At 46.4% G+C, this 14585-nt stretch overlaps 1 protein-coding gene across 14 annotated transcripts in view; it reads left to right on the top strand.

Moving 5' to 3' along the window:
• The window catches only part of LOC109398163 (F-actin-uncapping protein LRRC16A), a 632161-nt gene that overhangs the window by 396368 nt on the left and 221208 nt on the right, over window positions 1–14585 (top strand). The gene's annotated exons all lie outside the window — the stretch shown is intronic.

The following is a 14585-nucleotide window of genomic DNA, read 5'->3' as shown; positions in this document are numbered from 1 at the left end:
AGCGGCGAACACCACCCGCCGTTCGTTTCGCTCTTCCTCTGATCGTGCTCGCTGCATCCGCCGCCTAGCCCGTAGGCAGGCGCGGCGCAGGTCCGCAATCGCGTCGGTCCACCAGTAAGCCGGTGGCCTCCCATTTCTAGGGTGGACTCTCCTAGGCATGGTCGCATCACACGCACGTGAGAGCACCGCTACCAGCTCGTCGCCGTCTAAACCGAGTAAGTTTCGCTCACGGCGGAGCGCTTCCCTAAATACCTCTTCGTCAAAGTATGATGTCTTCCACCTACGAGGGCTTGGCCTTGTCCTAGCCGCCTCTTCTTCTATCCGCTGTCTGCTGTTGTTGTAGTCGATACTGTAGCGAACCGCCAGGTGGTCGCTGTGAGTGTAGCCATCATCTACTCTCCAGTTCGAACTACTTGTTAGGCCAGGACTACAAAAGGTCACGTCAATAATTGACTCCGCTCCGTTTCGACTATAGGTACTCTTGGTACCGACGTTAGCCAAGTCGACATCTAAGATGGCCAGTGTTTCTAGCAGGATCTGACCCCGCTGGTTCGTGAAACGGCTTCCCCATTCCACAGCCCAGGCATTAAAGTCACCCGCTATTACCACCGGCCTTCGCCCTGTTAGCACGGTCGTTAAGCGGTCCAGCATTTGCGTGAACCGCTCGATCGGCCACCGCGGAGGCGTATAACAGCTACAGAAGAAGACCCCGTTTACTTTGGCGACCACGAAGCCCTCATAGGTAGTAGACACCAACTCCTGCACGGGGTATTTACCCGTCGTCCATATCGCCGCCATTTTCCTGGTCCCATCCGAGGCCCAGTTGCCGTTGCCGGCGGGTACTCGGTATGGGTCCGAAATGATGGCGATATCCGTCTCCCACTCAGAAACCGCCTGACAAAGCAGTTGCTGAGCCGCATCACAGTGGTTCAGGTTCAGCTGCGTTACCTGCACTGTGATTTGTTGCTCACTGCGGCTTTCTTAAAGGCCGGGCACCCTGGACCACCCATCGCATGTCTGTTTTTCGAGGTTTTCCCGGTACAGATCATGCAGATGGGCGGACTCGTGCAGCTTTGGGCCTTATGACCTTCAGCGCCGCATCGCCTACACAGTTTGCGCCTGTCGGGGCCTTTGCAGTCCCACGACTTGTGTCCTGGTTCCAGACACCTGAAGCAAACCTCAGGTGGCTCGTGGAATGTCAGGTGACAAACACACCAGCCCACCTTAATACTCCCTACTTTAACGGACTTTTTAACATCCGCCACAGGTAGCTGAACCAGAGCTATCTGTGTCCCTGCTGGCCCCTTCCGCAGCCTGACGGCTGTGGCGGCCACCTGAACATCGCACTGTTGCCGCAGTGCCGTGACGAGCTCTTCCGCTTCGGTGATCTCGTCTAGGTCTTTGACCTTCAGAGTCGCCTCATGCGTAAGAGCCCTCACCTCCACTCCATCTCCAAGGACCTCTTCTGCCAGCCTCTTGTAGGCGGCGCCCTTGTGATCCTTCTGGCGCTTAAGCTCCAGGATCATTTCGCCCGTACGAGTACGTCTGATACTGCGTACGTCGGCTCCAAGACCCTCGAGCTTGGCGTCGCACCTCATCGCCTTCAAGACGTCCGAGTATTTCGACTGTTCGGTCTTGATGACGATAGCGTCACCTTTTTCGCGCCTGGCACCTGCCTTCCTACGCCTTGGCTTGGCGACCTGCACTTCTACCTGCGGATTCCCCTTCTTCTTCCTCTTCCGCTCTACCTTTGTCCAAGGAGGGTCCTCTCCTTGGATCGCCCTGCTCTGCGGCTGCTGAGGGCCCACCATTGGTCGCAACCCCTTGTTCCCATCATTCCGGGACGGGCCGGCCTTTTCAGGCCCACCCTTCCCAGCTTTCCGGGAACCCTGGCTGGGGTCCGACTTTCCAGCGTTACCACCGGCTTTCGGGGTTATTATACGCCTGGCCTTGCGGGCGCCGCCAGACAGCTCCTCACCTGACGGCTGCCTCGCCCGCTTCTGCGAATGCTTGTCGCTTTTGTCGCGAGCATTCGCTTCCACTCTCTTCGGACTACCCGCGAAGGAGAAGGCCTCCGTTTGTGTAAACTTAGACGCTTTCTCCTTTGCGGGTTCCGCCGCTGCTGCAGCCAGCAACGCAACCGCGTGCTCCTGCTTGGCATTATCGACAGACGCCCTAAGCCGAAGCAAGGCCGTTTTCAGGTCCTTGCTTATATTCGACTTAGTTGTCGCAAAGTCGATAATTTTGCCGAGCTGCTGCTCAGCTACCTCAAATGCGGGCCGTCCTTTTTCTGCAACTTGGCTGATGGCCCTCAGCAACCATGCTCCGTCCATGACCTCCGCCGGCTGGCTTGCCGTGGAGTGGACAGGAGCTCCCACGCTTGAGCTGCGTAAGCAGCTTCCAGCACCTGACTCCTCGCTTCTCCTTGTCAGAGACCTCATCAACCCGCTTCTTGCGAAGGGGTTGATCGCACCGCTACTTCCACCTAAGTTATTTGATTTTGAATTCTTGCTCATTGTTCCCACGAGTTGCACGAGAAATAATGTCCACCACGCCAGAGCTCTGCATTAACGCGGTAAGGGACAGCATACTGGGGGGGGTGCCCAGGTACCCCACAGGCTCCGTTAAAGATCGAGCATCTTTTTCACCCCCTCGATCACTCATTCCTCGGCACGGGTCGCTTGACACCTTGAATTGGGGTTAGTAGTCCTATTCTTAGCCGGCAACTACGCGGCTGACTCGCAAGCGGGGGGGTGCGTCAGACCCCAGGACATCCGTCCCTGCTGCCCAATGCGGGGAGGACACAACTCCGGACAACTTGGTCCAGAGAATGTGTAGGGATGAGATTAGCTGGAATGCCGTTTCAACGGCTATCACCCATATCGTCTGGGAGCTACAATGGAGGTGGCGCGTGGACTCGGAGAATGGCTAGTCCAGATGCAGTACAAGAGGTGGTCCAGGGGTTCGAAGTCGGCTTCGTAGGTCATACCGGTGCCCTGCGGTCGAGATCGACCCTTACAGCGATTAAGTGGCCGCGGAGAGGAAGTCCCGGTAGCGGTGCTGTCGTGGCGTCAGTCTACTGGGTTGGATCTGAGCCCGCTGTTGGAAAGGGGTCCCCGGCAAGGGTCGGGGTAGGTGAGACCCTGCTGTCTGCAACCTACGGATGCATCTGATAAGGCCTGAAGGGTAGTGATACCCTTGCCTTCAGCAGGTCAGATCGGGTTGCATGTGGGCATCAGTTCTTGATGTCTGCTCAGCAGTAGGGCGCGGGCGGGGTTGACCCTGCCCGCCTTCCGAGGACAAAGGGAGTGGCGAGGACCACTCGGGAAACTGGCTAAGCGCCAGCAGGCTACCGTGATGGACTCTCCAAAGCGAGTCATCGATGTTCGTTGCTGCTAGGCTACGGCAGCTAACCTTGAGGGTGCGATTTGCACTAGCCCCTCTCTGAAGCAATACCTTCTTGGTGGTTCCGGAGAGACGTAGGGTTTGGCGACCATAGGAATGTGTTTTAGTGAGTCGAGGAGAGAGTAGTCCTGGCTTTTACCGGCATTGTAGAACCCCACACTACCCTAACCTTCCTGTTAGGGTGTCTGATGAGCAGATTTATCCCCCTATGGTTTAGAAGGAAAAAAAAAGGCTCCGCTGCTGAAGCAGTTAGCAACGCGAGTGCCGCGTGCTCCTGCTTGGCATCATCGATCGAGGCCCTAAGTCGCAGCAAGGCCGTTTTCAGGTCCTTGCTTATGTTCGACTTAGTGGACTTAGTGATTTTGCCAAGCTGCTGCTCAGCCACCTCTATTGCGGACCGTCCTTTGGATTCTCGGTTTACGGCCCTCAACAACCACGCTCCGTCCATAACCTCCACCGGCTGGCTTGCCGGGAAGTGGACTGGAGCACCCACGCTTGAGCTGCGTACGCAACTCCCAGCGCCTATCTCCTCACTTCTCCTTGTCGGAGATCTCATCAACCCGCTTCTTGCGAAGGGGTTGATCCCACCACTATTTTCACCTAGATTCTGATTTTTATTTGACTTCATGATTAAATCCCATGAGTAGCACGGGAAAAGTATGTCCACCACGCCAGAGCCCTGCATTACCGCGGTAAGGGACAGCTTACTGTGGGGGGGGGGTGCCCAGGTACCCCACAGGCTCCGTTAAAGATCGAGCATCTTTTTCACCCCCTCGATCACTCATTCCTCAGCACGGGTCGCTTGACACCTTGAATTGGGGTTAGTAGTCCTATTCTTAGCCGGCGACTACGCGGCTGACTCGCAAGCGGGGGGGGGGTGCGTCAGGCCCCAGGACTTTCGTCCCTGCGGCCCCTATGTTGTAATATTAATGATCAAATATTTGTACTAGTCTCAATGGCACAATAATAACTGAACTTGTGCTACAACAACACATGTTATTGAAATGTAATTTAAAGATTTAAAGAAAATATACCAAGAGTACGATCATAACAAAATAAGTTTGCCCAACAAAACATGTTATGGAACGGCGATGACTTAATAAGTTAATAATAACAAATCGGGATATAAAAACAGGTTTTGTGATTCCGTTGTTATTATTTTGATATTTTCCTCTGCTCGGGGTTCAAGCCGTGGGCTGATTTTCGGTGGTGGGCTGATTTTTCGGAAATCGATCCGGCTCGCAGAAATGAGGTGCAGTCTGTTTCGCGCCACTTTAACACTTGTTCTGTAGGAGCGTGTGTTTGCTGCTCGGATCTACTATTGTTTCGTAATGTGTGTAGGATGCCGGCGTACGTACTGCTGAGGTTGTCAGTGCCTGTACGCTTATTGTTGGAACAGGAGCGGTGACTGGCTAGCCGGGTTCGCAGTTGGTTCGACTTCATACCTACGTAGCAAGCCGAACAGTCTGCGCATGGGATCCTGTATATTACGTTCGAACGGTTCAGCTTTTCTACTGGATCTTTCACCTGTGGCAGCATGTTTCTTACGATCTTCTCGTTCTTGGAGCTTCAACTGCGAAGCTTGTGGGAGCGGGGAAAGACAGCGGAGGATGAAGAAATAGCCACACTCAGGGAACGAACGGCGCTACTAGACCGTGCCATCGGCCACCATCATACTTTCAACTACGACAACACACATATATTAGACACTACCCGCAAAAAAACAGAACCTACCAACACTCGAAACAGGTCACATTATAAACACACCCAACAGAGTCAATAAGCGTACAGACACTGACAACCTCAGCAGTACGTACGCAACAGTACGATCCGAGCAGCAAACACACGCTCCTACAGAACAAGTGTGAAAGTGGCGCGAAACAGACTGCACCTCATTTCTGCGAGCCGGATCGATTTCCGAAAAATCAGCCCACCACCAAAAATCAGCCCACGGCTTGAACAAAGTGGGCGAAGTAAGTATCGGAATCGATAAAAATACCTCCTGCAAAACGAGTGCTCCTGTTAATGTCCAGTTCTCATCTTCTGTAGTTGTCGGAACATTAGTTGACAAGGGTGCATATGCTACAGGCCCTTAACGACAAAACGGGACTTTGTTAGTAAGTACACAGTAACTTGCTGTTGGGAATCGACTGTAATCTTGACTCTATAGATTAACGGCTACGCAGTCTTAGGGTTCAAAAAACGAGTTTTATTATTCACCCGACGTTTCGACACGGGGATAGTGTCTTCCTCAGGGGGAAACTGTAATTGGTACTTGACTTTAAACAGAGTTGTCTTTACAAAATTTGTCTGATTACTTACATAAATATTAACGTTTTTGGTCAAATGTTTTGTCTAACTTTAACTGTCTCGTTTTGTGTCGTTTTTGGTACATGCTGTAAGGTGGGTGTGTTTTAAATTAATTTTGTCATTTAGAAGTTTTAACTGTAAAATACCTTACACTTCGAAATCACTTAAACAGTTCAACGGTTTTTTGGCAATGGCGCAAATTTTCCCTCTTTAGCATACCCCCTTATTCGGAACTTTCATTTTGGTAGCTGTAATGCCCTATCGGAATAATCTAACTTTCGTCTAAATGGTCTACGCTTCTAATTTTGTTGTGTCTGTCAATATTCTTTATACTGTGTAGTACACCTGCATATGTCGTACTTAGCCTGTCTATGTCTGTTCGTTTGTTGACTGTGTGTTCCGTGTTGGTAATATGACACATTTCGAGGAAAGGGAGTGTGGATTGTTTATTGCTGTGATCTATAATCTGTGTCTGGTCTAGGTTAAATCTATGGTTATGGTCTACGCAGTGTTGTATGAGTGCGGTTGTCGCTTCAACTAGTGCATTCGTTGCTGTGTCAATATTTGTGTTGTCATTAATCATTTTTTCCAGTTTGTTTACGTTTGATCTGTGTCCAGCTAATCTTCGGTGCAAATTATTCCTAGTCATACCTATATAGCAATTATTGCAGTCATTACAGGGAATTTTGTAAATAACGTTACTAATTTCTTCCTTTCTTTTAAGGTACTTAACTATGGTGTGAAGTTCATTGATTGTACGTTGCTGTCTGGTCGTTATGGAGATATCTGGATAGTCTTTGGCTAGGATCTTAGCTATTCGTTGTGATAGAGTTGGTATGTAGGGAAGTGATCTGTATGTTTTTTCTTGTCTTGTTTCAGGTGGATCTTCGTGTACTTGCATGTTGGCGTCATGGATGGATCCTGTGGTTGTTTGATGATCGGTGCATGGTTCAGTTGGTGGATTAGTTGCTTGGTGGATTTCGATTTCGTCAATGTTGGCTCTGGATGTCGTCTGTGTGTGGGATCTGTGCAGTGCTGGGCTAATTGATGATTGCGGTGGCGGTTGACTGTGCGTGTTTCTGACGGTGGTGGTGGCGGCTGGTGGCGGTGCGGGTTGAGCGGGTGTGGGTGATTGCTGGCACGATGGTCGGCTGGGGGGGGTTGGGCGGTGGATCGTCAGCCTGGCGGTTGTTGACGATCGATGGAGTTGGGTGGGTTTTTGTGGTGTACAGCTGCAGTAGTCGGTTAATTAACTGTTTTGGATATCCATTCTTGCGGAGGTGTTGATGGATTATTGTCGTTATTTCATCCATGGGTTTGTTTTGTGTGAGTGAGCAAACCCTATGAATGAAATTTTTCGCCACATTCATTTTGTGTTTCGGCTGATGGAACGACTTGTAATTCAGCATTCTCCCTGAAGCGATGGGCTTGGCGGAATGGTACGCCAAGCCCATCGCTTCAGGGAGAATGCTGAATTACAAGTCGTTCCATCAGCCGAAACACAAAATGAATGTGGCGAAAAATTTCATTCATAGGGTTTGCTCACTCACACAAAACAAACCCATGGATGAAATAACGACAATAATCCATCAACACCTCCGCAAGAATGGATATCCAAAACAGTTAATTAACCGACTACTGCAGCTGTACACCACAAAAACCCACCCAACTCCATCGATCGTCAACAACCGCCAGGCTGACGATCCACCGCCCAACCCCCCCAGCCGACCATCGTGCCAGCAATCACCCACACCCGCTCAACCCGCACCGCCACCAGCCGCCACCACCACCGTCAGAAACACGCACAGTCAACCGCCACCGCAATCATCAATTAGCCCAGCACTGCACAGATCCCACACACAGACGACATCCAGAGCCAACATTGACGAAATCGAAATCCACCAAGCAACTAATCCACCAACTGAACCATGCACCGATCATCAAACAACCACAGGATCCATCCATGACGCCAACATGCAAGTACACGAAGATCCACCTGAAACAAGACAAGAAAAAACATACAGATCACTTCCCTACATACCAACTCTATCACAACGAATAGCTAAGATCCTAGCCAAAGACTATCCAGATATCTCCATAACGACCAGACAGCAACGTACAATCAATGAACTTCACACCATAGTTAAGTACCCTAAAAGAAAGGAAGAAATTAGTAACGTTATTTACAAAATTCCCTGTAATGACTGCAATAATTGCTATATAGGTATGACTAGGAATAATTTGCACCGAAGATTAGCTGGACACAGATCAAACGTAAACAAACTGGAAAAAATGATTAATGACAACACAAATACTGACACAGCAACGAATGCACTAGTTGAAGCGACAACCGCACTCATACAACACAGCGTAGACCATAACCATAGATTTAACCTAGACCAGACACAGATTATAGATCACAGCAATAAACAATCCACACTCCCTTTCCTCGAAATGTGTCATATTACCAACACGGAACACACAGTCAACAAACGAACAGACATAGACAGGCTAAGTACGACATATGCAGGTGTACTACACAGTATAAAGAATATTGACAGACACAACAAAATTAGAAGCGTAGACCATTTAGACGAAAGTTAGATTATTCCGATAGGGCATTACAGCTACCAAAATGAAAGTTCCGAATAAGGGGGTATGCTAAAGAGGGAAAATTTGCGCCATTGCCAAAAAACCGTTGAACTGTTTAAGTGATTTCGAAGTGTAAGGTATTTTACAGTTAAAACTTCTAAATGACAAAATTAATTTAAAACACACCCACCTTACAGCATGTACCAAAAACGACACAAAACGAGACAGTTAAAGTTAGACAAAACATTTGACCAAAAACGTTAATATTTATGTAAGTAATCAGACAAATTTTGTAAAGACAACTCTGTTTAAAGTCAAGTACCAATTACAGTTTCCCCCTGAGGAAGACACTATCCCCGTGTCGAAACGTCGGGTGAATAATAAAACTCGTTTTTTGAACCCTAAGACTGCGTAGCCGTTAATCTATAGAGTACACAGTAACATAACACACACAGAACATAATACATAACACATAATTTGTTGTCCACTATATTCCTAAGAAGAAGGCACAATAAATGTGTACGAAACGTCGGATGAGAACATAAGAATCCGTTTTGAATTGCCACAGACTGAAAGCCATTACCCCGAATCAACATATCACAGTCGTATCTATAAGAAAGTTTCAAGATGGCGAGTTACTTTCAGCGTTTGGGCAACGAATTCGGATCCGCCACAAGAACGCACATCACGAACGTCTTCAGGTGCGTTTTTCCGCTAATCGAGGACAACAGCCCGTACCTCGACGAACTGAATCGGCACGTGATCCGGTTCAAGAAGGCGATTCTGAACATCGGAATCAAACTTTCCACAAGATCAAACACCTCAAGCAAACTCTTTCCCATCTCAAAACCCGGATCGGTCAGGCGGTCCCAGAGGAAGAAAGTAATGGTTTCTTCAACAACCAAAACTCGTTTTTCGACCGACACGTCCGGAGCAGCGCAAGTCGAACAACCAGGAAGTATCAGGCTATCATCAACCGGTCGCTAACAGCCACCGCCAACAAGACGCCAAGCCTCAACACGAAGGCGTTGTACAACAGCACTGACGTCACGATCCCAAAAGACGTCGAGCTGCTGCTCAGTATGGGAGCAAAGTTTGCTCTACCATACACGAACATGCATGAACTTCCCATTTATCACTTGATCGCTGATGTGGAAAACATCCTCCGAACGAACAGAGGAGAGGAGATCCAGGATCGCAATACGTGCGCTGTTGCGAACCAGATCCAAAACTTTCTACACGCCTAGAGAGGGAAAGAGAGACACGATCCGGTAAAAAACTTCTACCGGACTACCAGCCAAGCCACCAGGGAGTTTTTGAAACGTCATCCCGAGCTGGTCATCATCAAAGCCGACAAGGGAAACATAACGGTAGTGATGAAACGAGAGGAATACGAGGGAAAACTGCAACGCATGATCGATGACGACGACACGTACCGGAAGCTCACCCGGGATCCGACGACAACCTACCAGAGTCGCAACAACACGTTCGCCAGACGCTTGGCGGATCTGAAGCTCATCGATCGTGCCACAGAAATGAGATTGAAAACCTACAAAGCGACAGCACCACGGATATATGGCGCCCCTAAGGCACACAAAGAGGGTCTGCCACTAAGACCGGTGGTACCGTGCATGACGTCACCGTCGTACTCACTGTCACAATTCGTAGGAAAAATCATCTGGAAGTCCATCGCCGGGAAGTACAATGTGTCGGACTCGTTCACGTTCTGCGAGTACATAAACAGTGTACAACTCCCACCAGACTACGTGCTAATTTCCCTCGACGTGGTGTCACTATTCACCTGTATTCCCAAGGACCTAGTGCTTCGTGACGTCATCAGCAACTGGGACAGCATCAAACATAACACCGACATCAACTTGGACCTGTTCTTGGAGGTGACCGAGTTTTGCATCGACTGCAGCTACTTCCGGTTCAGAGGACAGTACTACCAACAGGTGTTCGTTCACAGTTCACAGTGGAGGTGGAAAACGACGGACGAATACCGTACTTAGACTTGCTGCTAGTCCGTCAAACCGGCCAGACAGTGAAAACAGAGTGGTACATGAAGCCGATTGCATCCGGTCGGTTTCTAAACTACCACTCAGCGCACAGCATGAAGCAAAAGGTGAATGTAGCAACCAACTTCATTCAACACGCAGAAAAAAGCATGGTAAAATCAAAAATATTTCAGGTAAACTCAAATAAATTGTCAATTTGTTCTGGCAACAAAACTAAAACTGTTTGGAGCAAATCTAACGTCACATTTGAAGCAAATTCAATCCATTTTTGAAACAAACATGTATCTTCTGACTGGTTATGTTAGAAATAAATGTAAAAAATTTTGTTTTTTTTTTGTGGCAGGTCGGCCCTACGGAAATATTTGTTTTCCAATTAAATTTACAAAATTATTTCCTTCTCTAGGAAAATCCACTTCCCGCGTGGCACTTTCAATGCCAACATCATGTAGATAACATACGCTCCCGAAATCAATGGGATTTCGTGGAAACTTTTGGTGAAACTTGCCTTTTTTGCAAGAGGAAAGCTTGTTTGGTGATGCAGCTGGAGCTTGAGAGTTTTGTTTATGTTCTCGACGGCGGAACAGGGGGCTCTTAAATGGATATTGTAGAAATCAATATGTAATTGAGTTTGTTTTAAAAATTAATATTTTAGTTTTAAATATTTTATCAGTTTACCGAATAAACATGAATAATTTTGTTTCAAACGAACGAAATTTGTCTCCGTGAAAGAGTCAAGACATTTTCCACCAACATCGATGAACCCACGACACACCAGATCATTTTCTCCCAACTGAAATTGAACGATTATCCCCCCAGTGTGATCAATCGTTTGATCGATCGCTCGAGGGAACGTACGATTGCAGCCACCAATGATGACGTCATCACATCCACCACATCCGATGAGAAAGTATACCGGCCGATGGTACACGTGGGGCAGTTGACCAACAAGATCCAGAGGAGCCTGAAGAAGGACTACCCGAACGTGATCATCAGCTCCAAGAACGAGAAGATCGTAAGAAACATGCTGCCACAGGTGAAAGATCCAGTAGAAAAGCTGAACCGTTCGAACGTAATATACAGGATCCCATGCGCAGACTGTTCGGCTTGCTACGTAGGTATGACGTCGAACCAACTGCGAACCCTGCTAGCCAGTCACCGCTCCTGTTCCAACAAACTGCGAAGCCTGTGGGAGCGGGGAAAGACAGCGGAGGATGAAGAAATAGCCACACTCAGGGAACGAACGGCGCTACTAGATCATGCCATCGGCCACCATCATACTTTCGACTACGACAACACACAGATATTAGACACTACCCGCAAAAAACAGAACCTACCAACACTCGAAACATGTCACATTATAAACACACCCAACACAGTCAATAAGCGTACAGACACTGACAACCTCAGCAGTACGTACGCCGGCATCCTACACACATTACGAAACAATAGTAGATCCGAGCAGCAAACACACGCTCCTACAGAACAAGTGTGAAAGTGGCGCGCAACAGACTGCACCTCATTTCTGCGAGCCGGATCGATTTCCGAAAAATCAGCCCACGGCTTGAACAAAGTGGGCGAAGTAAGTATCCGAATCGATAAATATACCTCCTGCGAAACGAGTGCTCCTGTTAATGCCCAGTTCTCTTCTTCTGTAGTTGTCGGAACCTTAGTTGACAAGGGTGCCTATGCTACAGGCCCTTAACGACAAAACGGGACTTTGTTAGTAAGTACACAGTAACATAACACACACAGAACATAATACATAACACATAATTTGTTGTCCACTATATTCCTACGAAGAAGGCACAATAAATGTGTCCGAAACGTCGGATGAAAACATAAGAATCCGTTTTGAATTGCCACAAACTGAAAGCCATTACCCCGAATCAACATACCACAGTCGTATCTATATGACAATTAAAAATAAATTAGCCATGGAAAATTTTCCCGGAAAACTGTTACATTATGTTTGGAAAAGCGTCTGAGAAAATTCTGGCTCACTGGATTGGGTAAAACTCCCAGCCAGTAAGATAAAGTGCGCTAAATACTGAAAAAATAGTTGTAAAGTGGGGTAGAGAGGCATTCTCAAATTTAGCGTTACGTATTATTTGAATGAACCCAAAGACACATCACAGACAAAAAGATGTAACACTGAAAAAAAAAAATAACTTCTCATATATCGCAAGATCCTGACTACTTGTAGAGTAGGTGTCTTCGGCAAAGTTCTTTGCTTGGGCAATGGCTCACAGGTGATGAACCGTTTGATTTGATACTTCACCACAAGGTGGCGCAAGTGAGCATACAAATATCATATCTCAGGATCCTGATTACTTAGAAAAATAGTGTCTTTGGAGTTGATGAGCCATTTGATTCGGAACTCTGCCATTGGGTGGCGCTTATGAGCATGTACAGTTCATATCTATCGTACATCAGGATGCTTATTATTTATAGAGATTTTTTATAGTAAATTTAAAGTGTACCAATAGATTACGACGCCGCACAACCCAGACATAGTGGTGCTAGTTAGCAATTTAAACTTCATATCTTAGAGGAATCCCGGAAGCAATTCCAGGAGGACTACCAGGGGAAATTTTTGCATCATGGGAGGAATACCAGGAGGAATTCCCCGGGATCCTTCTATGAATTTGTAGTTGAATAGCTGATGGAGTTCCTAAAACAATCCCTGGAGGAATTTCTAAAAAAAAAAAAATCCGGAGGATAAGTGGATTTCTAGATAAAGCCTTGGAGGAATCTTGGCAAGAATCACTGAAAGAATCCCTGTATTAATTTTTGAAAAAAAAAAACAGGAGGAGCTCCTTAAGAAATTCTGGAATAAATTCCTGAAGGTATCCGTATGAGAATCCCTGGAGCAATCATCGATGAAATTATTGGTGACAATTTTGTAGAACCCTTGATGCAATTATTGGAACATCATAAAGCCATCCTAAGAGAATCCCTGAGAAATATCCGGATCCGCAAAGGAATTTGTAGAAAAATACCAGAAGAAATCTTGGAAGGAATCAAGTGAGGTGTTTTCGAACATATTTTTTAGATAATCTGGCTCTCAATAATTTGGGCGATTTTGTCAAAGATGCTGACTTTGTATGTTTTCACTGGGCCAAAATTAGCAGTAACCCGATCAGAAAGGCATAACAAAAACATAACATAATTATATCAACGGTTGATATCTATATCAAGGTTTGTTATATTTAGATATATTTGTTGGAATCGGTACGAAAACTAGTTTGTATTATTTCAAGGTTCTAACAAAGTTAGTTACAATAAATGAATATGTGATTTGATCATCATTATATCAACATTATAACAAACTCAGTAATAATTTTTAAAATGCAATGTGTAACTAATCAATATTTTTGGTGGTGTTTAGTGCGTAAATTAACCGCTGTATGGCGCCATTGTGTTTAGAAAATACACAATTGTTGATATCCTTTATTATGTGAACTACCAAAAAAGCTCATGTCTTCATCAAATTTGTACAGAAAGCTTATGACTTCGGAAGGTGGAAAATGAGGTAAGCAACTCCACCATTACGTGATGATATTAGGTAATTTTAAATGTTTCTCATCATAATCTAGATCACCTTCACAGTTCGTATGTTCAGCAAAGTAGTTCATGATTCTTGAAATTCTCGAATGGTGTAAAATTGTATGCGCAATTTCACTACTACGAGCTATTTGATATGTTAAATCTCATTATTCTGCTGTCTTAGGAAGTTCGGATCATCACTCATCAACGAAGTTGTCGAGAAGTCCTTGGCCCTCAAGTGGAAAATGTTATGTGTGATTGAACTGCGGCGTTTACAGTATTTTGTACATGACTTACAGGTTGAATGTTTATTATGGATGGCTACGGAGTACTTTAAGGGAATATTTATAGAGATATGAAAACTATTTCTCTTGTAGGTCTTCTAGGGAGCTCACTAGAAGTTCTTCCAGAGATCTCTCCGAGAGTTTTCTCTACGATTCCCACGTGAATTCTTACTGACGATCGTCCAGTCAAATATTTAAATATTTCTCCAAAAGTTCTAAAAGAGATTTCCCCTAGAGTTCCTCTAGAAATTGTGGTTGGAGAATTCTTCAGCTACTTCTCCAAGGATGTCTTAAGAAAAGCTTCCGATGATTCCTACAAAAAAATACTCTAAAGATTCCTACGGTAATTCCTCCAAGGAATTCCTCTAGACATTTTTTCCAATAATTTTCAAAGGTTTCCTCCAGGAATTTCTGCTTCCGATGATTCCTA

The sequence above is a fragment of the Aedes albopictus genome, chromosome 2 (genome assembly GCF_035046485.1).
Source record: "Aedes albopictus strain Foshan chromosome 2, AalbF5, whole genome shotgun sequence".
Taxonomy (NCBI): Eukaryota; Metazoa; Arthropoda; class Insecta; order Diptera; family Culicidae; genus Aedes; species Aedes albopictus.
This window is presented reverse-complemented; position numbering and strand designations above follow the sequence as displayed.